Source organism: Trichechus manatus, unplaced genomic scaffold (genome assembly GCF_000243295.1).
Source record: "Trichechus manatus latirostris isolate Lorelei unplaced genomic scaffold, TriManLat1.0 scaffold00055, whole genome shotgun sequence".
NCBI lineage: Eukaryota > Metazoa > Chordata > Mammalia > Sirenia > Trichechidae > Trichechus > Trichechus manatus.
This window is the reverse complement of record NW_004443991.1, coordinates 3,365,058-3,390,904: the sequence shown is the minus strand read 5'-3', so window position 1 is coordinate 3,390,904 and position 25,847 is coordinate 3,365,058.

Genomic DNA, 25,847 nt, shown 5'->3' with positions numbered 1-25,847 from the left:
TATATCACAAATTACCGGCACTCTGCAGCCCCTCAGGAAGAAGCAAAGATGGTTCATGGAGCCAGGCACTCAAGTGAAAGGAGGGGGAGATGGCGAGAGACAAGTGAGAAATCAAAAGAAGCAGAAAAAAAAAAGCAACACTAGCAGCCAACAAATGGCATTCAGAGAGCCAGCTAATGCGGGCTGGTGTTTCTAGACAAGAGACTGTGTCCGCAGGAAGTGGAGGGGGCTCAGTATGGGTGAAGAAGGGTAGAGAGTGGGAAAGTGTATATCACAAATTGCTGGCGCTCTGCAGCCCCTCAGGAAGAAGCGAAGATGGTGCACAGAGCGAGGCACTCGAGCAAAAGGAGGGGGAGATGGCCAGAGGCAAGGAAGAAATCAAAAGAAGTGGAAAAAAGCAACACCAGCAGCCAATAAATGGCACCCAGAGAGCTGCCCGCTTGGGTGTGTGGAATCCAAGCAGCCGGGGCTTCCCGGTCAAGAGACCGTGGCCACGGGAAGCAGAGGAGGCCGAGCCTGGGCGAAGAGGGGTGGGGGTGGGAAAGCGCACATGGCAAATTACCAGTTGTTTTGTCTCCCGCTGGACGCTCCGTGAGGCTGCTTTCTCGCACCCCGGTTTGCTGGTCTCTGATAGGAGTCCAAGATGGTGGATCCACACTGCGTTAGCTGGTAGGGGACCTCTGCATGAATCTGTCCTCACTGTCTGTTTTCTGTCAGTTTTCTCACTCCATTTAGTGCTTGGCTGATTTCTTTATCTCTTCATTTGATGTTTCAGGGTTTCAGGATTGCTGTATTCTCTGTTCGGCTAGTTTTTCAGATCTTTGCTGTGGAGGGACGGCGTGGTGCTTCTGCCTAGAGCGCCATTTTGCCGGAACCACTGTTTTGTTTTCTTATCATTCATATGTTCACTGGAGTAGCACTTTTAATTTCCATCAAGAACTTTTCCCCCTCCAGCACAGCTAGATGATGCCCGGCTACCACAACTAACTGCTCTGACAGGGATCACAATAGAAGGTCCCGGACAGAGCTAGAGAAAAATGTAGAATAAAATTCTAACTCACAAAAAAAGACCAGACTTACTGGCCTGACAGAGACTGGAGAAACCCTGAGAATACAGTCCCCAGACACCCTCTTATCTCAGTAATGAATTCACTCCTGAGGTTTACCCTTCAGCCAAAGATTAGACAGGCGCATAAAACAAAATGAGACTAAAAGGGCACACCAGCCCAGGGGCAAGGACTAGAAGGTAGGAGGGGACAGGAACACTGGTGATTGGGAACCCAAGGTCAAGAAGGGAGAGTGTTGACACGTCATGGGGTTGGTAACCAATGTCACAAAACAATATGTGTACTAATTGTTTAATGAGAAGCTAGTTCGTTCTGTAAACCTTCATCTAAAGTACAATAATACAGAAAAAGAGAAAGAAGAAAAAAAGAAAAATTTTTCCGTTGCATTCATAACTTGGCTGTTTGGGGCAAGAGGCCCAGCTTTTAGCCTATCTCAGCTTTCAACATGCCTTCCTCACCAAGCTTAATCATTTTTAGCTTTTGATTTAAAGTGAGAGACTTGTGACTCTTTCACTTGAACACTTAGAGGCCATTGTATGGTTAATTGGCCTAATTTCAATAGTGTCGTGTCTTAGGGAATAGGGCGGCCCTAGGAGAGGGAGAGAGATGGGGAATGGCTCCTCGATGGAGTAGTCAGAACACTCAGAACATTTTTCGATTAAATTCATCATTTTATATGGGTGTGGTTCGTGATGCCCCAAAACAATTACAATAGTAACATCAAAGATCACTGATCACAAAAGTTTGAAATATTGTGAGAATTACCAAAATGTGACACAGAGACACGAAATGAGCATATGCTGTTGGAAAAATGGCGTTGACAGACTTGCTGGATGCAGGGTTGTCACAAACCTTCAATTTGTAAACAACACAACATGTGTGAAGCACAATAAAACAAGGTGTACCTATAAATGTATCATTACATGCATTTCAGGTAGTTATCAATTATACCTGACTAAAAAAAATTCATAGTATTTTAGTAAGGGGTAGGAAAGGGAGGCACACATAGAAATGTCATTTATAAACTCTTTAGAGTGTTTGTCAACATGTATGTAAATTTTCCTTCTTTTGATTCTCTAGTTAATTCAGGATTGGTGAATCTGAGTGAGACACATGAAACAAATTCCAAAAGAGATTACCTTTCAGCCAAGTGACTGCAGTCGCCTCTTAACTGATCTCGTTTCTGTTCATCCTCTTCTCTTCCTTCTCCAATCCATCTTTCTTAAATAGATTTATAATCAAATCACTTCCCTGGTAGACTCCTATGGCTCCCTTATCCCCTACTAAATAATGTTGAAAATAAGTAGGCTGAAATTATAACTTTCCAGTCTGATCCCAAGCTTTGCTTGCACATATTCTAACAATCCATTTGATGAATTTATGATTCAATAATAAAGGAAATATTTTGGGTTTATGACCTTTAAGGAGCACCACTGCTAGCTAGAAAAACCTACTGTTCTCAAAGATTTTGGTGATGGTCTGGTGGGTTTGTATGTTGATAAATTTATCACACAACTGAGTCACTGTGAATACCTTAAAATCACTTTTAATGAGATTTCTTTGAACTATAAAAACAATAAGCCACTAGTGTAGGAATTTCCAATTAAAAGGAGAGAAGTAAACGGGTTTTTGTTTACCAGTCCTTCCTGAAGCATGCTAAAAGCAACAGAATGAGAAGAAAACACCATCTTTAATGAAACTGTGACGGCACCACGAATCCACACCTTAAACTAGGAATAAAAAAAAAGAAGCCAAACCCGTTGCCATCAAGTTGATTCTGACTTGTAGCAACCCTACAGAAATATCTGCCAACAATGATAAAGCCTCATATCATAGCTGAGGAAACAGATCACGAGGCCTTTCTTCCAAGGCACCTTTGGGTGGGTTCGAACCATGGTTAGTAGTCAAGCTCTTAACCATTTGAGCCACCCAGGGACTCGCAAGTCACATTAGAAGCAGCTAAAAGTAGAAGATGGTTTAGAAATTATAGTCAGAGAGAACAAGATTAAGACGATAACATGATGTAAGCAATTAGAGAGAAGATGATAGATGGGGAAATGACACAAAGAGAGTCATGGTACTTATATTAATATTTCTGAAGAAGACATAATAGAGGAAAACTTTTTTTGAAATAAAGACTCATTCTGTGGAACAAAGTCTATAAATTATTATGGAAAATAAATTGGACCCAAAAATTGTGTATGTAGCAATACCAGTTGCCACTGAGTTGGTAATCAAGGTTTATTTAAGAATAAAAGCCACAGACAGACCTTATCAGAAATGCAAAAGTACAATAGATATAAAACCCTTCTTGCTTGAAAAAATTTTTGAAAAAGACAATTGAGTGAAAACACAAATTAATCAAAATAAAGAACTCAATAAAGGAGAAGCTGTGGAATGCAGAAATCAGAAATGGCTACACAAGAGAATTGGAAATGTAGAACAGAACGTAAATATGTAGAAGGAGGGGCATTACTGAGAGGAGAAGTGGTAGAGAAGTCTAAGTGGGTCATTTTCCACAGCTTCCTTAGTGAGAACTCAATACGCATAATGCAAATTTTGAAAAATTACCACCAAAAACTTAAAAACACATTATAACTCTTCCAAATTATAAAATGAAAAACATATACACAAAACAAAAATGGATCATTTAGCAAAAGAAAAAAATAGATTGGACTTTTAAATCTAACTTTTTGACTGTATGACGGGGATAAATTAAACATATATATGACTCAGTGTTTTTAAAGAGGGATAAATGTTCAACACCATTAGCCCTTAAACTTGAAAAAAACCAAAACCCGTTGCTGTCAAGTCAATTCCGACTCATAGCGACCCTATAGGATGGAGTAGAACTGCCCTGTAGTTGTGTCCACGGATGTAAATCTTTACAGAAGCAGAAGGCCACATCTTCCTCCTGAAGAGTTCCTGGTGGATTCTAACCACCGAACTTTTGGTTAGCAGCCGAGCACTTAACCATTGCACCACCAGAGCTCCTTCTCTATTAGCCATTCAAACCAAAGCCATTGCCATTGAGTAGATTCAGAGTCATAGTGACCCTCTAGGACAGAGTAGAACTGCCCCACAGGGTTTCCAAGGAGTGGTTGGTGGATTCGAACTGCTGACTTTTTGGTTAGCAGCCATAGCTCATAACCACTGCTCCACCAGGGCTCCTATAGCTATTAGGGAGAAGTAAATCAAAACCACAATGAATACCATCACACCCTCATTATAACGTCAATTCAATGATCAAAAAACAATAGGTGCTGGTGAGGTAATGGAGAAATTGGAATCCTCATCCACTGCTGTTGGGAATATAAGATGGAATAGCCACTGTGGAGAGGAGTTTGGCAGGTCTTCAGAAAGTTGACCATAGAACTAAGATATGATCCAGCAATCCAAATTCTAGGAACGCAAACAGAAACCTGTACGCCAATGTTCCCTGAAGCACTTTTCACAATAGCCAAAAGGTAAAAACAAATGAAATGTCTATCAACAGATGAACGGATAAACAAAATCTGGTCTATACATACAATGGAATATTACTCAGTCACAAAGAGAAAAGAAGTCCTGATGCATGCCACAACATGGATAAACCTTATGCTGAGTGAAATAAATCAATCACAAAAAGACAAGTACTGTATGATCTCATTTATATGAAATAAGAAAATATATAGAAATCAAAATTATTAGTGGTTACCAGGGGTAGGATGGAGGGGGAGAAAGGGAGGTTTTTGCACAGGGGCCATTGAGTTTATGTTAATAGTGGTGAAATAATTTGAAAAATGATAGAATGATTGCACAACTTGAAGAATGTAATCAATGTCACTGAATTATACATGTAGAAATTGTTGAATTGGCATATGTTTGCTGTGTATTTTTAACCACAATAAAAAAAAAAAGAAAGATAAGCAAAGGTATACCAAGTAAATGCAAACATAAATAAAGCAAACATTGCAATATTAATAACAGACAATGGGTGAATTCAAGGAAAAATTATTAAACAGGAAAAAGATGAGAACTTTATAATAATAAAAATGCAATCCACAATGAAGATCTAATCTGCTTGGAACTTAATCCCCAATTAACTTAACATCAAAGCACGTAAAGAAAACATGGCATAGAATAAAAGGAGAAATAAACAAACAATCACAGGAGGAGTCTGTAACCCAACACTCTGAACCTTTGACAAATCAAGTAGACAAAAGTATAATAAAAGTATACACAGAGTACTTAAATACTATAATAAAGCCAGTTTAATAGGTAACTGCTAGAGTGTCTTTTCTTACTACATAAATAAGATCACGTCACCCTACGGTCCAAAAATCTCCAACGGCTTTCCAAACTCATTATCTCCTGCTACGTTCCTCTTCACTCATCCACTCTGGTCATACAGACGTTCTTGCTGCACTCTTCAGACACCCTGCTTTTATCACCCCATCATTGCCTCTGCAGTTACTTCATGCTCCCTCCTTGTTTCATTCTAGTGCCTCTGCTCACGGAGGCCTCTGCGAGCACCCTTTTAACATAGCCCTCGTGCGCCTCCCCAGCCTAGACGTTCCCCCTCTTCTCTTCTGCTTTATTTTCCTTCAGAATGGTTGTTGTTTTTGTTGTTGTGTGCCATTGAGTTGATTCAACCCATAGCTACCCCACTGGACCGAGTAGAACTGCTCCCATAGGGTTTCCTAGGCTGTAATTTTACGGGAACAGATCACCAGGGTTTTTTTCCTGCAGAGTGGTTGGTGGGTTCAAACTACTGACCTTTTGGTTAGCAGCCTAGTGCTTAACCCTTGCACCACCAGGGCTCCTTAAGGTGTTTGTTAGTACTGAAAATTTGTATGTACCTATATTCTTAATGGAATCTAGCACATATAAATAATTACATTTAAAAATAATAAATATAAATAAGTTATAATAATATAATAAATATAATAATATAATAACTTATGAAATGAATTAATTAATTATTCCACTGAACTTTATACCTCCGAAACAGAACGCATTTTTTTTCAGGACCCACATAACATTTACAAAAACTGACCATATATTAGGCCACAAAGAAAACTACAGTAACTTATGCAAAGTGTAAATAGTACAGAAAGATTTCTCTGGCCATCATACAATAAAAGTAAACACTTCTGTAACAAAAACAAAATGAAACAAAAAGAAAGGCTCCAACCACTTGAAAAAATTTTTAAATTATAAATTGTAGCATATCCGACAATTACAGTTGTGAATGCCCAGCACCCTAGAACCTATGAACACAGCTACAGCAGTGTTTGACTAGAACACTCGTAGTCTAAAATGCATTACTAAACAAGGAAAAATAAAAATAAATTAATAACACAACCAAAGAGTTAAAAGAACAGCAAAGAAAAAACTAAAGGAAGGAAATAATAAGGATTAAACAAGAAAAGGATAAGTTACGCAAAGAAATAATAACCAAGAGCTGACTCCTTTAATATTCCAATAAAACCAAACTTTAAAGTAATAAATCAAGGAAAAAGAATGAAAATACAAACAGGCAAAATTCAAAAGACAGGACATAAACAGAGAAAAGAAATTTAATTATATAATACATTGTTCTATACTGTGCAAATAAATTTGAAAATGTGGATAAAATTATTGCCCACATGGTGTGAATTTTACTAAACCTTTGGGAAATACAGTTCTGAGGCTAAAAACTTCTAGAGCCTGATAAAAAAGACGAGTTTCTAAACTCTTTTGACAAAGACTAACTAAAGTTGCAAAAATAAATAAACACAATGCTGCAGGCCAATCTAACTTTTAAATTACAAAACAAGAATTCAAAATACAGTGGAAGAAAATACCCCATTTGTAATAGCAAAAAAGTTAAAAACTAAAAATAAATCTTATAAGAGCCCTACAAGACTAATATGAAGAAAATTCAGTGTTATAAAGATGTCTGTTCTCCCCCAAATTAATCTATGAAATCAAAGTAATCCTATTAAATTTTGCAGTGTGTCTTAATGATGATCCACGTCATCTAGTACAATGAACAACTTGTTTAACCAGGAAAATTCTGTAAAAGAAGAATAATAAGTAGGAACTAGCCACACTGGATAGTTAACATGCTTTAAAGCTACTGTCACTGAAATTATTTTTTGTTACCACAGAAAAATATACACCAACCAACAGATAGTATAGAATCTGAATATTTTTAATAAACAAAGAATTTTGGACTGGGCATAGCTTCATTCTATTGTACCTAGGGCGACTATGAGTCAGAACTGACTCTATGGCAGCTGACAACAACAGCAACACGGAAAACATAAACTATTCAATAAGTTAAGACAGCTGACAAGCCATTTGGAAAAAAAAATTAAAACAATTTCCTACTCCAAAATATATGCTAGATTAATCAAAGATTTAAATGTAAAAAGAATTAAAATCTAAAAGAACTAAAAGAAAGTACATGTGTGGGTAAATGTTTTTATAAATGCAGAGTAAGGAAAACCTTTCTAAATATTACACAAGCCCCAGAAACCCGAAAACAAGAGGTTGATCCGTTTTAGTATATAAAAAATTTAACGTACAAAAACAATCATTAAAAAGTCAAAATGCAAAGAACAAACTAGAAAAAGCATTTGCAAAACATATGAGAGAACGATTGATGAATAATCTCCTTAATATTGAAAAAGATCTGACAAATCAATAATAGTTAAGCAATCTTTTAGAAAATTAGTTCCATAACATGAACTAGAATTGCAGAGAAAAAGAACTTAAACAGAAAACAAAGCATAGCAAAAGAACCCAACTTTATTCTTTATGAAAGATATGCAATATATAGAAATAGGATACCATTGTTCACCCTCAGTTTGATAGTACGCAATCCCATTGAGGGTGTTAAGAAGCAGTTAGTCTCCTGCACTTTTGTTAGAGAGTAGATGCTGATACAGGCAGTCCCCAGGTTATGAACAAGATGCATTTCTAAGATGTCTTTAAGCTGAATTTGTAGGTAAGTAGGAACAGGTAGGTATGCTTCTTATTTAGCATCAGTGAGTCAAATGTTTGCCATAGAATATAGTACATATATTTCTATTTCTAAGCATATAAAAACACTTCCAAATACACTAAAACATGTTAAACATAATAATACAGTACATAATAATAATACAGTAACCAAATCTTTAATACAATAGGCTTTATGGTAGTAAGAATTGTCCGTAAGTCTGAGGTTCTTAACCTGGGGACTTACTGTATATCCTTTGTAGAGAATAATTTGGAAGTATCTGGTAAAATATGTGTACATATTCCATTTGTCCAAGCAATCCCACATGTCGGAAGTTTTCCTTGGGCTATACTTACACAAGGGTGCAAAGATATAAACAAGGAGATCAGTTGTAGCATTGTTTATTATAGGGCACACATACACACACAAAGAGCATGAGGAACATTCTAAATGTTTATCAACAGAGAAACGGTTAAAGAATTATGGTAAAAACACAAAGTAAGATATGTGCCACCATTTATAAAGATATAGGTCTAAATGCACTAATTTGGAAAGCTGATCAAAATATTCTGGAATATGAAAAAGACAAGGTACAAAACTGTATGCATATAATCATTCAATTTGTATAACCAAAGGGATGTGGGATATATGTTAGGTAGTTAAATAGTGCTTTTATATACACTATTTAGGAGGTTACACATACATGCTTTTTTTTCTTATAAAAATTTTCCAAAGGCATACAAAAGAAAGTGAATAGTTTACCCTTGGGGAGTGGGAACAGGAGTCAGGGAAAGAGCTAGTTTTACTTTCCATTTTATACCAGTATGTACTGTTTGAATTATTTGAGTATGTGCATGATTTACTTTTTTTATAATTTCAAGAAAAAACTATTCTAAATTAAAAAATACTTTTTAATTAACCCAGATTCTAAACGGTATATTCTCAAAAATTAAATAATGTCTCATTGCCCTAATCATTTAGGTTAATTTATTTTTTCTTCCAAGTATTTTTGAGATTAAAAAAACCAGTCAGAACAAATGTAAGAAGACCAGTGAGATTATAATTAAAATGGTTTGTTAAGTGAATTCTCAGTTTGTACAAAAAAAAGTATTACAAATATCATATTTAGCAATAAAAGAGTTTTGATTCAACAAATCTGGATTCAGGTTCTGATTTTACTTTCAACATCCTTAAACCAAAAACCAAACCAAACCAGTTGCTGTCAAGTCAACTCTGACGCATAGCGACCCTCTAGGACAAAGTAGAACTGCCCCACAGGGTTTCCAAGGCTGTAATCTTTTCAAAAGCAGACTGCCACATATTTCTTTGGCAGAGCAGCTGGTGGGTTCCAATCTTTGACCTTTCGGTTAGCAGCCAAGTGCTTAACCACTGAACCACCAGGGCTCCTTCAACATCCTTAGGTGAGACAAAAATTCAGTAATTTTATTTCTCTTTATAATATTTACTACCTACCAAATTTTCCAGAGGTCTATGAATCATACTTACACTTTGTGAAGCACATTGGGTCTTTTAGAAAAATAAATTCATGGGTAACAGCTCTGAAGGGGCTTATTAATGCTGTTTTTCCCCTTTGATGGATTCCTTGGAATGTGTTCCTTACTAGTCAATGCAGCCTACCTTACCAGCACAGCTACCTCCTGTTTCCTTTCTTTCCACAAGTTCTAATAATGCCATTTTTATGTAGCCAAAATCCCACCATTTCTAATCAGTCCAGCCTTTAGTTTTAGTAACATGTTACTGATAATAATTCTCAGGCACTGCTTTTTCAGTATGAAGTCATTTGTTCCATCTCCTACTAGTAAAGCTAACTTATGCCTCAGGGATCTGTTTCTAATAACACCTCATTCTTCTTTCCCAAACATCCATAACACTTCAATGGAATATCAATTTTCAAACAATAAAAAGTAAATATGAGGAATTCAACTCTTTCTGGGTTTGCAGAGAACTTCAGTTGAATGGGAGTTATTGCAAAATGTATTCCCTCCAGGAAACAGCTTCAGTTTATATCTAACATCCTCCCATAATCATAATCACGCATTGCTTTAAACACCAAAAATCCTCAAGAACTCCAACTAAGAAAAAGAGCCATCTCTTCATAACTTTTAGGTCGATGTTTCATTTCATCAGAAGCTTACGTTTTTGAATTGTCAATAAGAGCTAATAAATCCCAACATATGGATTGTTTTGTTACTCTGATAGAAGTTTTTGGCTCCAATGTGAAAATGTGCCCCCAACCTGATTTTCATACTTCCTTTGATGAGTTGTTCTTAAATCTCACTGATTCCAAAGAGAAGTCTCTTTATGGAACAGATGTGTACCAGTGGGAATTACACAGATATTCTGAGGCCTATCATCAGGAATAATTTTTTGCTAGGAAACATCACAATACGAACACTTCTATTCCAGGAAAGTTTTTTTCCACAAATGAATTTTCATAACTACCCATAGGGAAGAAGATCATCATACACTGGTGAAACATGGATATAGGAATTGTCTTTTAAAAGGGAGACTCTGACTGGATCCTCACCACAGCAGGCAATAGAAATAATAGAAAGAATGGAAACAAACACAAAGGGGAAATTTCCAAGCTGAGCCTCCTGAACCTCCTGCAGTGTGCACAAGACCGAGGAAGACTTCTAAGTTCTTTCCAACTCTAATAGATTCCGAGTTTATGATTTAATAATAAAGGAGGTGTTTTAGGAATATCCGTCTTGGTTGAATTATAAACCAGATTGAAGGGGAGGAGACAGGGAGTCTGAGCGTCCACTGAAGTAATTTAGGTAGCAGCAATGAGGGCCTGGACCCAACAGTGGCAGTGGTAAGTTAGAGGGAAAGTGGAGGTAAAGGAGGAAACATGCCAAAAGGGAAAATGAAGCCCAGTTAAGTTGTCTTCCATCTATGAAACTCTTCACATAAGCTTTCTCGTTTATTTTCTGAAAACAGTCCTACGAGGAGTTAAGCCAGTTGCCATGGTGTCTATTCCAACTCATGGTGACCCCATGTGTGTCAGAGTAGAACTGCATTACATAGCTGATTTTTTGAAAGATCATTAGGGTTTTCTTCTGATGTACCTCTGTGTGGACTCCAACCTCCAACCTTTACGTTAGCGACTGAGCATGGTAATACTTTGCACCACCCAAGAGCTCCACATGAAGATTAGAACAACAATAATACCCTTTACACCAAGGACAAATCTAAGGCTCAGGAAAGTTAACTATTGGGCCTATTCTTGGGTGAGGGCTGAATGGAATTGTTAAAACAAAAATCATATTAAATTAATAATAGAAATTGAAGTTTATTTAATATATGATTTGCAAATCGGGTAACACTTTGACTAGGGAGTCAAAAATGTTCCAAAGATAAGAAAACTTCTAAAGACTCATATAGCCAATCTCATCAACATTGCCACGGAAAAGGGCCAAAACAAAACTGATAAAACAATTTGCGATTAGGAAGGATTTCATACAGCATTGTCTTAAAAAACAATTAAAATAACTACTGATTTACCCTAAACCATAGCTCTAGTCTGACCTTTGGAGTCTGTTTCTCGGAACCGACTGCACACAGATAATTATTCAAAAGAGCCCAAACAGCCTCATTAATTTATCTAGACCATTCTTTTGACTCAAAGGTGACCTTTAGACATCAGTTTTCTCAAGACTCAAAGTTCGAAAGGACAGCTTATTCCAACGGCCTCAACTCCAAGGACCCCTGAAATCTGGATTGCAGGAGAATTAAACTGTTTTTCAGAATTTAAAAACAAAACTACACACAAGTCTTACTACTCTAACGACCACTTTCTATGCTACACAGAAATACTCTGATTAAACAAACTGAGGAGCATCGCAGGTGATTAATAAATATTTGAATTAATGTTGAATAAAAGACATAAACGAAGGAATACATTTTGTTTATACTTTTATAACCATACTTTGTTTCCATTCTTCCTCATATATGTATCTTTGTTCTCCAATTCTCCATAAAAGCTTTGAAAGGAGGGACTGCGTCTTGATTATCTTTGCATCTCCAGTGGAGAACCATGGTTCTAACCATGGATCACGGTCTTCTTTGCTCTGGTGTTAATAAAAAAATCCAAACTCAAAGAAATTGAAACAAGGTTTATTCTGAGCAGTTAGTCTATATTCATATAGGGAGATCCTTCTGATTCATAAATAAATAAATAAATAATGGTTTAAAGAAGGCTAGTTAAAATGAAGCTTGTAAAGAGAAGAGGAGGGAGAAGAATAGAAGATCAACCATTGGCTAACCTTAACATGACTGAGTGAACCCTGCCCTCCCCTTTCACTGAGATCAACTAATATCAGGTCACAAGGTGATCACTGGCCTTCTACGCACCTGTAGCCATGATACTTTTTGAAATTTAAATTAGGTAAGCCTGGTTTTGAATAGGAAAGAAAAGATTGGCAACTTTGGGTGAAAAAAGCAGATGGCAGGATTAATTTTGGGTCAGGAATTTTTACAGTTAATAATTTCATTTCATGGGCAAGAGAAAACCTTAAAAATCAAAGTAAGGTGTTTGTTATTAATTTTTTCTCATTGACACTGGCCTGCACAATGATCAATCAAAATTGGTCAGGGCACCCTAGTTCGTGCACTTGATCATCATCAGTCCAAGCACATTCTCCCTTTTAATTTCTTCTCTTTATTTCTGGCCTTTTGCCCGCATTCAGCTACCATTGATGATCACATTTCCGTCTTTAATCATACCAGAGATACCCATTTTAATGTAATTACTGTGAATATTTCCAATTTACCCTCCTAATACATATATATGTAAATCAGTTGTAGTCAAGCTGATGATGACTCATGGCGTACCCATACCCACGTGTGTCAGAGTAGAACTGTGCTTCATAGGGTTTGCCGTGGCTGATTTTTTTGGAAATTAGATCACCAGGCCTTTCTTCAGAGTCTCCTCTGAGTGGACTCAAACTCCAACCCTTTGGCTAGCAACTGAGTGCGTTAATTGTTTGTACCACTCAAGGATTCCATACCTATAAGCACCCTCAAACTATGCATAATATTATCTCTATAGATGTCTTTTTACAATAATAAATGGTGTCCTACATATCTCATTCTGTTTTACATTTTTACATAAATTTAGAATATATAATTCATTCCATTTGACTGCGTATGCATTTTTTCATCATGGATATTTACCACATTACATTTACCTATACCCCTATTTGATAGACACTTAGCTTGTTTCCAACTTTGCTATTACAAACAATACCATAATGAACATCCTCATACAAGTTTGTTTCTATGCATGTGCAAGTTTATTATCATTATTTGAATTAGCTGTAAATAAATAAAAACAGGACCTTCATATCAAAATCTGGATTTCCAGTTTATTTTGAAAATTGGAAAAATCTGGCAACTCTGAGCCCTTATGCCCTCAGAGAACTATCAGCTGGGGCTAAATAGGAGCCATGTGCTGGGCAGGCGTTCTCCCGATTGCCACAGTGTCCACCACACCATGTTGTCTACATGACTCCCCTTCACTCCATTATGTTACTTGCTGTTTTAGTTGCCTATTGCTAGTATAACAAATTACTACAAACTTAATGGCATAAAACAACACAAATTTGTTATCTTACAGTTTCAGAGGTTAGAAATCCAAAACCGGTCTCACAAGGCTAAAACCAACTGGTAGCAAGGCTGCATTGCTTTCTGGAGGCTGAAAGAGATAATCTGTTTCTTCACCTTTTCCAGCTGTCAGCTTTCCTAGGCTTGTGGCCCCTTCCTCCATCTTCAAAGCCAGCAATGGCTTTCTCACATCACATCACTCTGACACTTACTCTTCTGCCTCCTCTTTCATCTTTTAAGGAACTATCTTGGTTATCTAGTGCTGCTATAACAGAAATGCTGCTGGTGGGTGGCTTTAACAAACAAATTTATTCTCTTACAGTTTAGGAAGCTCGAAGCCTGAATTCAGAGAGCCTGTTCTAGAGGAAGGCTTACTCACTCTCTTGGCTCTGGGGGAAGGTCCTTGTCTCTTTTCAGTTTCTGTTTTCTGGTTCCTTGGAGATCTCATGTGGCATGGCATCTATCTTCCCCCATCTCTGCTTGCTTGCTTGGTTGCTTGCTGAATCTGCTCTTTTTATATCTCAAAAGAGATTGATTTAAGACACATCCTACACTAATACTGCCCCATTAACATAATAAAGAAAACCCATTTCCAAATGGGATTATAACCACAGGTATAGGGGTTAGGATTTGCAACACATATTTTGGGGGGACAAAATTCAATCCATAATAAGCACCTTGTGATTACACTGGGCCCACCCAGATAATCCCAGATTATCTCTCTATTTTAAGGACAGCTGATTAGCAACCTTAATTCCATCTGCAAAATTAATTCCCCTTTACCATGTAACATAACATACTTGCAGGTTCCAGCCATTAGGACATGGACATCTTTTGGGGACCATTATTCTGCCTACCACCCCTGCCCAACCCACGCAGACAAGTGAATTGTTGATTTCTGTCCTACAACATCCAAGTATTGGTCCATAGTTGTAGGCACTTGATAACTGAATTGAAATTAATAACAACTCAGACTGCTATTTTATCTATACTAAATCACGAGATTATTCAATACTGAGCAATGGGTTTGTTTTTTAAAATATTGATCATACCTTTAACAGCAACCATATGATTGGTATGAATTTTAGTCTGTATAATGTTGTTGTTTTCGTTGTTGTTAGTTGCCATTGAGTTGATTGAATATGACTCATGGCAACCCCATGAGTGCAGAGTAGAACTGCTACATAGGATTTTCAAGGTTGAGACCTCTCGGAAGCAAATTGTCAGATTTGTCTTCCGAGGTGCCTCTGGGTGGGTTTGAACCACCAGCCTTTCAGCTGGTTGAACACTTAACTATTTTCATCACTCAGAGAGTCCATATACAGTCTATGGACTCAATCTAACTCCTTCTCAGTCTGATAGTATCTTAGTAATGGATCAGAATGTTAAGCATTACAGCAATATTGTTAAGATACCTGCAATAACCTGGCTAACAGTTGGGTTGTGGTTATTTCTCCTCCCTTCTTAACCAAACTGAACTACTCATTCAGTTATTGCTTCAATCACTCTCACAATTATAGAAAAAAAAATGTCAACAAATCTCCACATATTCATTTATAAGGAAATAGTGCTTTAACCTCCCAAGATGCCCATGGAAGAACTCTGAGGTCCCTTCAAATTCCATCATTCTCTGATTCTACAAATCCTTCAAGGATGATGTGAAAAGGAGTCCTATCTTGTGTTCTCTTTGCTTTAGGGTCCTTGGATCTTGCCGGCTTAAATTTTCTTACCAGGGCACCATTCTGTAGTTCAACTGCTTGAGAAAAAAAGATTGCTTGGTTAGAACAGCCACGTGTAGGTCAGTGTTGCCTCCCTTTGCAACACAAGAGAGACACAGGCTTGAGGTATCACTCAGACAAGTGGCAGACCTGGCTCACCTCCTACCCTGCCCTACCTAGATCATGTCAACACTTTCAACAACCAGACCCATCACCTTTCTTCAGCAACCTCCTTATGACTTAAGATGAATCCAAACACTAATCTTCCTGGCTCCCATACCCTGGCTACTGAACCCTCTAGAAGAAATCACCAAATCCTACAGAATAGTCTTTCCATAAATTTCTAGTCTCCAATGTTAGCTTCAACAAGGGCCACCAACCACCCTGGGTTGTCTGGAACTGAGGAGTCTCCTGGAATACAAGACTTTCATTTTAAAATCGGGACAGTCCTGAGCCAATCAGAGAGAATTGCTCACCTTCGCTGCATCCTTAACAAGGCTCAACAAACTTTTTCTTGTCCCAGTTCTGTTCTCTTCCGCATTCCACACATTTACATCCCACCATTGCTCCATGGGGCCCTGGTGGTGCAGTGGCTAAGAACTCAGCTGCTAACCAAAAGGTTGGCCGTTTGAATCCACCAGCTGCTCCTTGGAAGCCCGATGGGGTAGTTCCACTCTGTTCTATAGGGTTGCTGTGAGTCGGAATCGACTTGATGTCAATGGGTTTTTTTTTTCTTTTTTTTTTATTGCTCCATACTCCTCATGCACATAACTTCTCCTTTTTCTTTATAGAAAAGTCTTAGACCATCAAGCTACCGCATTTTAGTAGAAAATGATGCAAAGAACAAACAACACTTCAAAGGGGCAGCAACAGGAAAAGGTCACATGTCTGTCTGCAGTGAGCCTGCACAAAGTAAAATTTAGCTAAATGAATTCACCACTTTGTCGCAGCTGGACTTTAGCTTTCAGGGACAGGCTGAGGAATATGGTTTTGTTAGCACACTAAAGTCAGTCTCACTCTGACTTTCTCAAAGATTTTTGTTATATACACCAAAATGACAATTTGTTCATTTACTAAAGGCCCAGATCAGACAGAAACGCATCAGTGTTGCCAATGCATTCTCGTCCCATGAACAAGCGACAATAAGAACCAAATTATCAGCAGAAGGCCACTTGATTATTTTTCAATTTAAAGACGTAGCTACCAAGCAGAGCAGAGGGCCTGATCCGTCAGACTGATGGGTGCAATATACTTGAATAAATAGATTAGTGGGAAATGAAATGATCAGAAGATTACTCTTGTGAACATTGACCCTAACAGAGAAATAAGGAGAATCTTGAAAAGTGGGCTCCAGCAAAGGTAATGTAGGTTCTCTCATACCAGGGAGATGGCCTTCCCAAGGAAAAAATGGTGACCACATGGAACTGCAGCCAAGAGTCCACATCTGTGCATATTCTGGAACACCAACACCAAGAACACCTCTTCTGAGCCTTTTTTCCGAATCTCTCCCTAACTGACTGTATTTCTATTTTCTATTTCTACCCCACAGATCAGCCCTAACTCCCTAAGATTCCCAAGATCACCTAGACAGGAGTTTTGGCTGTTCTCAAACACGTAAGCCACACGTTTACTTTTTTTTTTTTCTTTATAACATAGACAAACCATCAAGCCCATCGCATTTAGAATTTTCTAATTAATTCTCAGCAGGTAAGTTTACTTTTTACTTAGGGAGCACTTCATAAATGTTTCCATTTCCTCATTAGTTTATTAATCAAATAGTGATTGAGTGAATCCTATGTACCAGGCACTGTGCTTGGCACTGCACATACAGTTGTAAGTCAGAGACAGAACCTAGCCTCACAGAGCTAACACTCTAGCAGCAACACAGGTGTGAACACTGCATCTTCTCTGCATGTATACACCTATTAAAATCTATACCTTCTATCAACTCCTATTCTCCAACCACAGAAGAAGAGGCATCTAGTCAGAAACCAGCTACGAAATAGAAGATGTTTGCAAGATACACAATTGACCAGATTTAGTATCAAGAATATGTAGAGATCTCCTACAAATATATATTTTTAAGCATAAACAGCCCAATTAAAAAAGGGACAAAAGATATTGTTGAAGGTCTTCATTTAAAAAAAAAAATCAGGAAAATCTGTTGATACAGAGCTGGGCTTACTGAGCTTGCTGGGTAAGGGAGCACACCATACTGACAGTCTCAATAATATCTCAAAATAAAGGATTTAAGGGGCTTAGGCACCAGAGTTAGACATTGGGTGGTCTCCACAGGAATTGATCTGAATGTGCAAACTAGGCAAGTTGCTGGAAGAAGCTAGTGTTAAGAAAAATATGAAGTTAGCTTGTGTTGCATGTTATGATTTGGTACAGATGATCTCTTTTGCAAATCATAGTTCAATTTTGTAAATAGGATTTTCTGATTGATTCCTTAATGTGAAGCAAGCATTTCATAAAAGAAGTAACACAAATGATCAATAAACACATAAAGAGACATTCAACATGATTAGTAATGAGAAAAGAAAAAACTAAAACCACTGTGAGATACCATTTTATACCTATTTGATTGGTAAAAATGACAAACACCAAGCAATACTAAGTTTTGAAGAGAAGGTAGATCTAAAGGATTCTTCATTTGAAAAACAGTTTCATATACTTATATAAGCTTTAGAAAATAGTCTGGCCTGTCTCCTAAAGTTGGACAGTCATATACCCTATGACCTAGCATTTTTACCTCAAGGTATATACTTAAAGAGAAACTCTCGCCCATGCACATTTGAAAGAAATTTCACAGCTAAACTGTTCAAAGTAGCACAAACCTGGAAACAAGCCAAATGCCATCAAGAAGAGAGAGGATAAGAAAACTGTGATATTGCCACACAAAGTGATATTATCCAATAGTCAAAACAAATGAACTACAATGACATAGAACAAGATGAATTAAGCTTAGCAATACAGTATTAAACAAAATTATCCCTCAAAAAATAACATACAAAATAAAACCCTTTTTATAAATTTTAAAACAACAAAATTAAAAAATGCACTATACGTGTTCAGGAATGCATATAGCTGCAATAAAACTATACAAAAGGAAAGAAAGATAGGGACACAGTATTTAGGACAATGATTACCTTGGATGGGAAAGGAGGGCACTGGGAGGGGGAGACCTGTTGTCAAAGACCTAGATTTTGTTTTGGTTTGTGATTCAAAGGAGCTTGTTACATTACTGAAAAACAAAAACTAATAAATGAGATGAGTCATGTATTGACAAAAATGAGGTCCAAAAAAGATGTCATTCTGGTTCCTGCTCTACCAAATCTTTTTCTAATGTATTTATTCCCTTATTTATTTTGGTAACAATAAAAACATTCACATGGTTTAATATTCAAGAGGTTCAAAAGAGTATTGTGGAAATTCTCCCTCCCACCATGCAATGTTTAATTCCAGGGAGGCAACATTGACATACACAATTTGCACGGTCATTCATCATAGCCTGGTACCCACTAAATACATGTTTTACTTTGCTTTTTGCATTGGAGATAGCTCCATTTCAATACTAAAGAATAGCATTCCTTGTTTTATGGATCTTAAATTATTTAACAGTTTCAAATTCAGGGGGGCAAGGGACTATTAATCCAATCTCTCTTTGTCTCCTCTGGGGACTCAGTCCATTCTCTCTCCTGTATTTTGCTTCCCCACTCCACTGGCACCTACACCGTGGCCTATACATAAGTCTTTCCCTTGATCTTTTCAGCCTTTCTATCACTAGTCTATCTCGCCCTTACCTTCACAACCAAGATCCTGGAAATAATGGTTCTTACTCAAAGACTTCTTTTCTTTACCCATTCACTATTCAACCCACTGTAATCAGGTCTCTGCACCCCATCATTACATTGAGGCTTGTTGTTGTGTGCTGTGGAGTTGATTCTGACTCATAGCTACCCTATATGACAGAGTAGAACTACCACCATAGGGTTTCCTAGGCTGTAAATCTTTATGGGAGCAGATCACCAGGTCTTTTCTTCCATGGAGCCACTGGTGGACTTGAACCATTGACCTTTCGGTTAGCAGCCGAGCACTTAACCATTGCTCCACCAGGGTTTTTTTTACACGGAGGCTTAGTCAGATACAATCACTAATGTCTCATATATTAAATAAGTTAATCTTAAACCCTATCTTACTTGACCTCATAATTGACCATCCCCTATTTAAAAATCTTCTCTACCTTGGCTTCCATGACAACACTCACTTCTAAATATACTGAGATCTATCCCTTTGACCTTTCTTTCGCTAGATTCTCATTCTTTTTCCAAACTGATATAATCCAGGATTCTATCTTTGACCCTCTTCCCACCTCAGTCTGTTGTTGGTTGCCTCCAAGTTGGCTCCAACTCATGATGACCTCATGTACAACAGAACAAACTTTGCCCAGTCCTACGCCATCTTCATGATCATTGGTATACTCTACTGTGTGTTTTGAGTGCCTTCTGACCTGGGGGGAGAGGGAACTCATCTTCCAGCACTATGTTAGATAATATTCTGTTGTAATCCATAGAGTTTTCATTGGCTAATTTCAGAAGTAGATCACCTAGCCTTTCTTCCTAGTCTGGCTTAGTCTGAAAGCTCCATTGAAATTTGTCCACCATGCATAACTCTACTGGTGTTTGAAATACTGGTAGCATAGCTTCCAGCATCACAGCAAAATGCAACTCACCACAGTACAACCAATGGACAGATTGGTGGTGGTGCCTCACTTTATACCCTCTTTAAATCATCTCAAGGCCCCAACTTCATCTACATATGATTACTCCAAAACCCAGATCTCTAGCCAAGGCTTCTCGGGGCTCTTACCTGATAGGCACTTCCATCTGGATATCTCACTGGTACCTCAGACTCAACGATTCCAAAATTTTTTTTTTCTATGCCCCTGTGTCTGTTCTCCCACTCTCTCTCTAGTTTTCAGAAACCTGCAGTATCCTTACAATAGCAAATGCTTCTTTTTTCTGGATTGTCACTTGCTTTTTCAGCCCCCAGGAATCTGCTGTCATGTCAAATAGCCTTGTTGGGTGGGATCTACGATGAAAGTTTGTTGGCTGTCTCATGTAACTGCTAACATGTGGCCCATGAGAAATTCACACCATCTTGCCTGCCTGGACAAACCCTGTGAGTGCAGATTGTCCCCATCTGGCAATCTCTTCTTTGTGCCTTCATCACAGCAACTAGCCAGAAAGTCATTCACCTTTTGGATCTCTCAGGTGAGTCAGACACTGGTCCATCATGTCACTCAAACCAAAAGTGACACTTACTAAATTATCTAAGTGTCCCTAGACACAAGAAGAGAGGCAGGCACACTCCATTCACTCCCTTGGAGGAGGGGGAGGAGAGGCTTACAACAAACTAAGAGCTTGCTCCAAAAATTTCCTCTAATCTTTAAATCATGACCCTTTTATGCTCTTGATGTTATAACAGCATTAAGACTAATATAACTGGCTTTTAATAATTTCCTTAAAATTCTGCATCTTGGTCTAATATCTCGCTAAAGAATATGATATCTCTTATGCCTGTTATCTCAGGCAAAACTTCCATTTTATCATCCTATTATACTGTCACACCCTTTGACTAAAAGTTTTCCTCCAGGGTATCAAGCCTGGTAAAATAAACCAAAATACAGAAAAAGCCTTGTTCGCAAAGATTTCCATTGCACCTCTCCTAAAATAGTGAAAAACTGAAAACAGTTCAAGTATTCAACAATATGAGAATGATTAGGTAAATTACGGAAACCTCACTCATTGGAACCCACATATCCATTAATTGTTTGAGCCGACATAGGGACATTCTTAGGTTACAATGTTCAATTTTTTAAAAATGTCCAAAACTGAATATACAGAAGGGCAACTATATAAAAAAGACTATGCATAGAAAAGAAATTTTAATTCAAAATGTTATAGTTTTCTTCATATGATGAGATAATCAGTAATTTATTTTTTCCTTTTCAACTAAAATTTTCCATGATGAACATCTGTTACTTTTATAATCAGAAAAACAAAGCAACTTTTTAAAAATATATATTCATAAAATCCCACTTTGTACAATAAAATTGATTCATCTTTATATTGGCTTAAGACCATCTTCTTTGAGTTGAATACCACGCTGGACAGAAACTTCTAATCTAAGTCATTGTAGGACAACACATCCGGCTCAACTATACCATAACTGTAAGACAGCTCTAAGTTGGTGTGGTGCTCACAGGTTGTACCTAATTTCTAGACAGCCAGGAGGCCATTAGAGAAAGGGCACCTATAACTAATATGGATTGTTCCATAAACAACACATCCTTCCGATCAGAGCCCAAACACACATTAGCATGTGGAAAGTAGCTTTTATTACTTACAAGAATCAGATAGCATACAACCAGAAACCTTCCATAAGGAACAGTTCCCCCTCAAAAGCTGTCTGGGCAGAGATGATGACTCTTCCTTGCACACCCCAATTTGTGCCATGGGTAATGGGCTTAAATAGTACTGCAAACTAAGTAGGCTGCCAGGTAGGTCCACTTAGGTGGACTATAAGCTTATGCTATCTGCGCCTCACCTGCACCATAGCTGAGGAGACTCAGAAAACTTCCTCTCCCACTTATTTTAAACCCTCAGTTTAAGTGACTAATTGGATCTTTTTAACCCTGCCAACAAACATCCTACTGCATCATGTCCCCCTGAATTCCTGAGGCAGAGGATGGTTAGCCCAGAACTGTATCTTTTAAATTTTGCTAGCAAATATCAGGAAACCCTGGTGGTGTACTGGTTAAGAGCTATGGCTGCTAACCAAAATGTCAGCAGTTCAAATCCACCAGGCACTCGTTGGAAACTCTATGGTGCAGTTCTACCCTGTCCTATAGGGTCGCTATGGGTTGGAATCGACTCAGCGGCAACAGGTTAGGTTTTCTGGTTTAACAAACATCAGGCCTCAGTGGGGTGGTGGTTTGTTCTGAGGCCTAAAGAAGCTGACAGGGACGGGAACTGAGAAAACCATGGAGGTCTGGCTTGTCCGAAAAGATTTTCTCCTCACGGTCATCTTTCCTCTTTCTCAGAGTAAGAATATAAACTGGTCACTAAGCATTTTGAGAATATGCACAAACAAACCCAATAGCTACTATTGCAATACTGAGCTTTTATCTCATTACCTAGGAAGGATGCTTGAGGAATAATTAAAAAATAGCAAAGGCTGAATAATTAACAATCCAACATTTTCTTAGTCATGCAAGGTAGTTGTTTAAAGGCTCGAAGAACATTGAGACTTTTATATTTGAATCAATGCACCAGGTAAGGAAGCACAGTTCTGAAGAATAATATCTTGATGCTTTAGCAATTAACCTACCCATGTTTACCACTTTGCAGAATTAGTTTACCTGCCAGCTTCAGTCTGCTGGGACCCCCTCACTTTTTAAACATGAACTGCAGCAGTTCTGCAAACCAGCCTATTGGGCAGTCTGTGAAGACATACTGCTACTGTCCATTATACTTTGTCTTTCCTAATGGAGCTATTGGGGAATATTTCAGGTTTTTAACATTTTTAAATTGACATGTTTATTGATTCTCGCTCTCTTTATGTTGGTTATACACAGCGCTGGCATCCCATGTCAAAATGCTAAACTTTACAACCGGAAAGTCACCACCACAGTAGGTAACTTCTTAGGTTATTAGCAAATGTCACTAATGCAACTGAATAAACCAAAACCAAACCTGTTGCCGTTGAGTCGATTCTGACTCATAGTGACCCTATAGGAAAGAGTAGAACTGCTCCATAGGGTTTCCAAGGAGCACCTGGTGGATTCGAACTGCTGACCTTTTGGTTAGCAGCCGAACTCTTAACCACTACGCCACCGGTATTAAAATGAAATGTCTATTTTTAGAGCTTGTTGATAATCTCAGATAGTAATTATATGCATTAGTGACAATCTGTGACAATGAAGCTCTTAATTTTTTAAATCGGTAGTGACCTTTTCTACAATTTCTTAGCAAAAATGGAAAGAAACTGCAATTAGAGTATCAAGGACCTTGTTATCATCATCCACCTTCTTTCAATCCAAAATAGTGGGTAATATAAGAAGGAAAGTTCTGAAAGTTCTTTAATTGGAACTAATTCCTATCAACCTCCAGCAAAGCTCAAAATATCAGATAATAGGATGATTAATGCTTTAATCCCCTAACAAAAGGGTGTTGAGCCTGTTACTATTGCTCATTCCCTTCTCAGAATTTATTTAATTTTGTTTTTCTTGATTCACAACAGTTGCCTCTAAACAGAAGAATCAATGTCTAGGCCAACAATATGCTTGCTACTTACATACAGCTAAGGTAAACACAGTCAAGAATAAGACTGCAAAGACAGGGATTCTGCTAGAATCTGAGATGTACTTTCTTTATCTTGATGGTGCTATGATATCAATATTTATCAAATTCCCCAGTACACAGTAAGATGCATTCAGAATATATAAATCCATACCTTTGAGGACTTTCTCTGCTTTTTTTCGATTCTTACCAACATCCAAGTGTGTGCAGGTATACAAGAGAAATATAAAATGTCCTTGCCTTCATAGAGCTTACAATTTCAAGTTGAGATATATGATTCCTTAATTTAAACCAGCTAGAGATCTGGAAGGACACAATTCAAACTAGACTTAGTGGGTGAGGGATATTTATTAATGTGATATGAATTCTGAGAAGGAAAAACTCAGGAGGTTTTAGAGTGGTCAGGAAGGCTGCCCAGAAAATGTGGAATAGGAAATCCTGGAGGGACAGCTCAAGTTTCGGTGGGTGGGAAGGAGGGCTGCATGCTAATCCCCTGTAAGACCCATCACCTACCTCACTTTTGGCTTTGCTTGTTTTCTAGTTGTGTGGTTGGTTATCTTTAAACTTCTTAGATAAAGGAGATCTCGATAGGGAAAGCAATTGCTAGAGAAAACCTTGTGGAAAACCGTAGACTTCACCCTACTTCTCTTCCTGCATGATGTAGAATTTGAGAAATAGGCTTGAGTAAGAGGAAAAAAAAGTGTTGGTAGATGGCCAGTGGGTCAAGGGAGATGCTAAAGAAGCATGTCTGTGACCAGTTGATGGGGAAAAGCATTCTATCTGCGTTGCAGATGTTTAAGTCCTTACAAACAGCTTTGTAAGTCTGAATTCCCTGCTTACCCATGTTATTCTTAAGGCAAGCAACAGCCAGCCCTAACGTTGCAGATATCTGTGCTGCCTCATTTATATGAGACCCCATGTAAGGGGAACTAGCAGAGATTTACTAGCACATGTTATGAAGAAGATTTTTCAATTGGTTCTCAGCAGCCAGAGGCTGCAGAGCAGCTGAGAAATCTAAGCAAATACACCATTAAATTTTTTTAAATATATATCACCTTCTTGTACAATCACAGAAAATAGTTTCTTTGTGTCTGCTTTGGGTTTTGCTTTGTTTTAATGTTTAAAATTTTGTACTTAATGTTCTTTTCCCCTCTTAATCCAACATTTTATATGAAAATAAATTTATTTCTGGCTTGGAAATATGCAGTTTTTCTGGCTTAGTCTCAATCCATTCAGTTCCCAGCATTTGCTTTACTGGGCTTCCCTTCCAGCTTCTAGCTCTGCTTCCCAAACTGCAACTTTGGAATAATCAGTTCTTTTCAAACTTCTTGATTCTCTTAGAATGACTCTAAAAAGTTCCCACCAAAAATAATCTTTGGAATTCTATTCCTGCTTTCCTTTGCTCCTCAGAAACTGCTTATGGCATATTGATTTCTCTGTTTCTTACTGAGAAGTAGAGCAAAAGAACCATGAAGTTCAGAAAAAGCTTTCCAAACTGGGGCTTCCCAAGGTTGAATTTTCATTTTGGTATAATGAGTATTTTACCATCTCTCCCTGGGACCCAAGGAGATTCTTCTTTGATTTCCACTGTGGTGGGTCCTAACATATTTTCTAAGTCTCTCTATTGTCAAATATTGCTCTGAGCCTTTCCCAGGACTGGACTGGAATGGAGATGATGATAACAAAATCCATCTTCTGGATACCACTTCACACTCACTGGGATGGCTATTATCAGAAAAAAGAAAAACAAAAAGTGTTGGAGAGGATGTGGAGAAACTGGAACCTTTAACCATTCCTGACAGGAATGTAAAATAGTGCAGCCACTGTGGAAAACAGTTTGACTATTTCTCAAAAAGTTAAACAGAATTACCATATGATCCGGCAATTCCACTCCTCAGCTTGCATCCAAAAGAATTAAAAGCAGGGACTCAGATACTTGTACACCAGTATTCATTGCAGCATTTTTCACAATGCTGCAAAAGGTGGAAATAACTCAAGTGTGCATCAACAGATGAATGAGTAAACAAAATGTGGTATAGACATGCAATGGAATATTATTCAGCTATAAATAAAAATGAAATTTCATACAAAATTCATG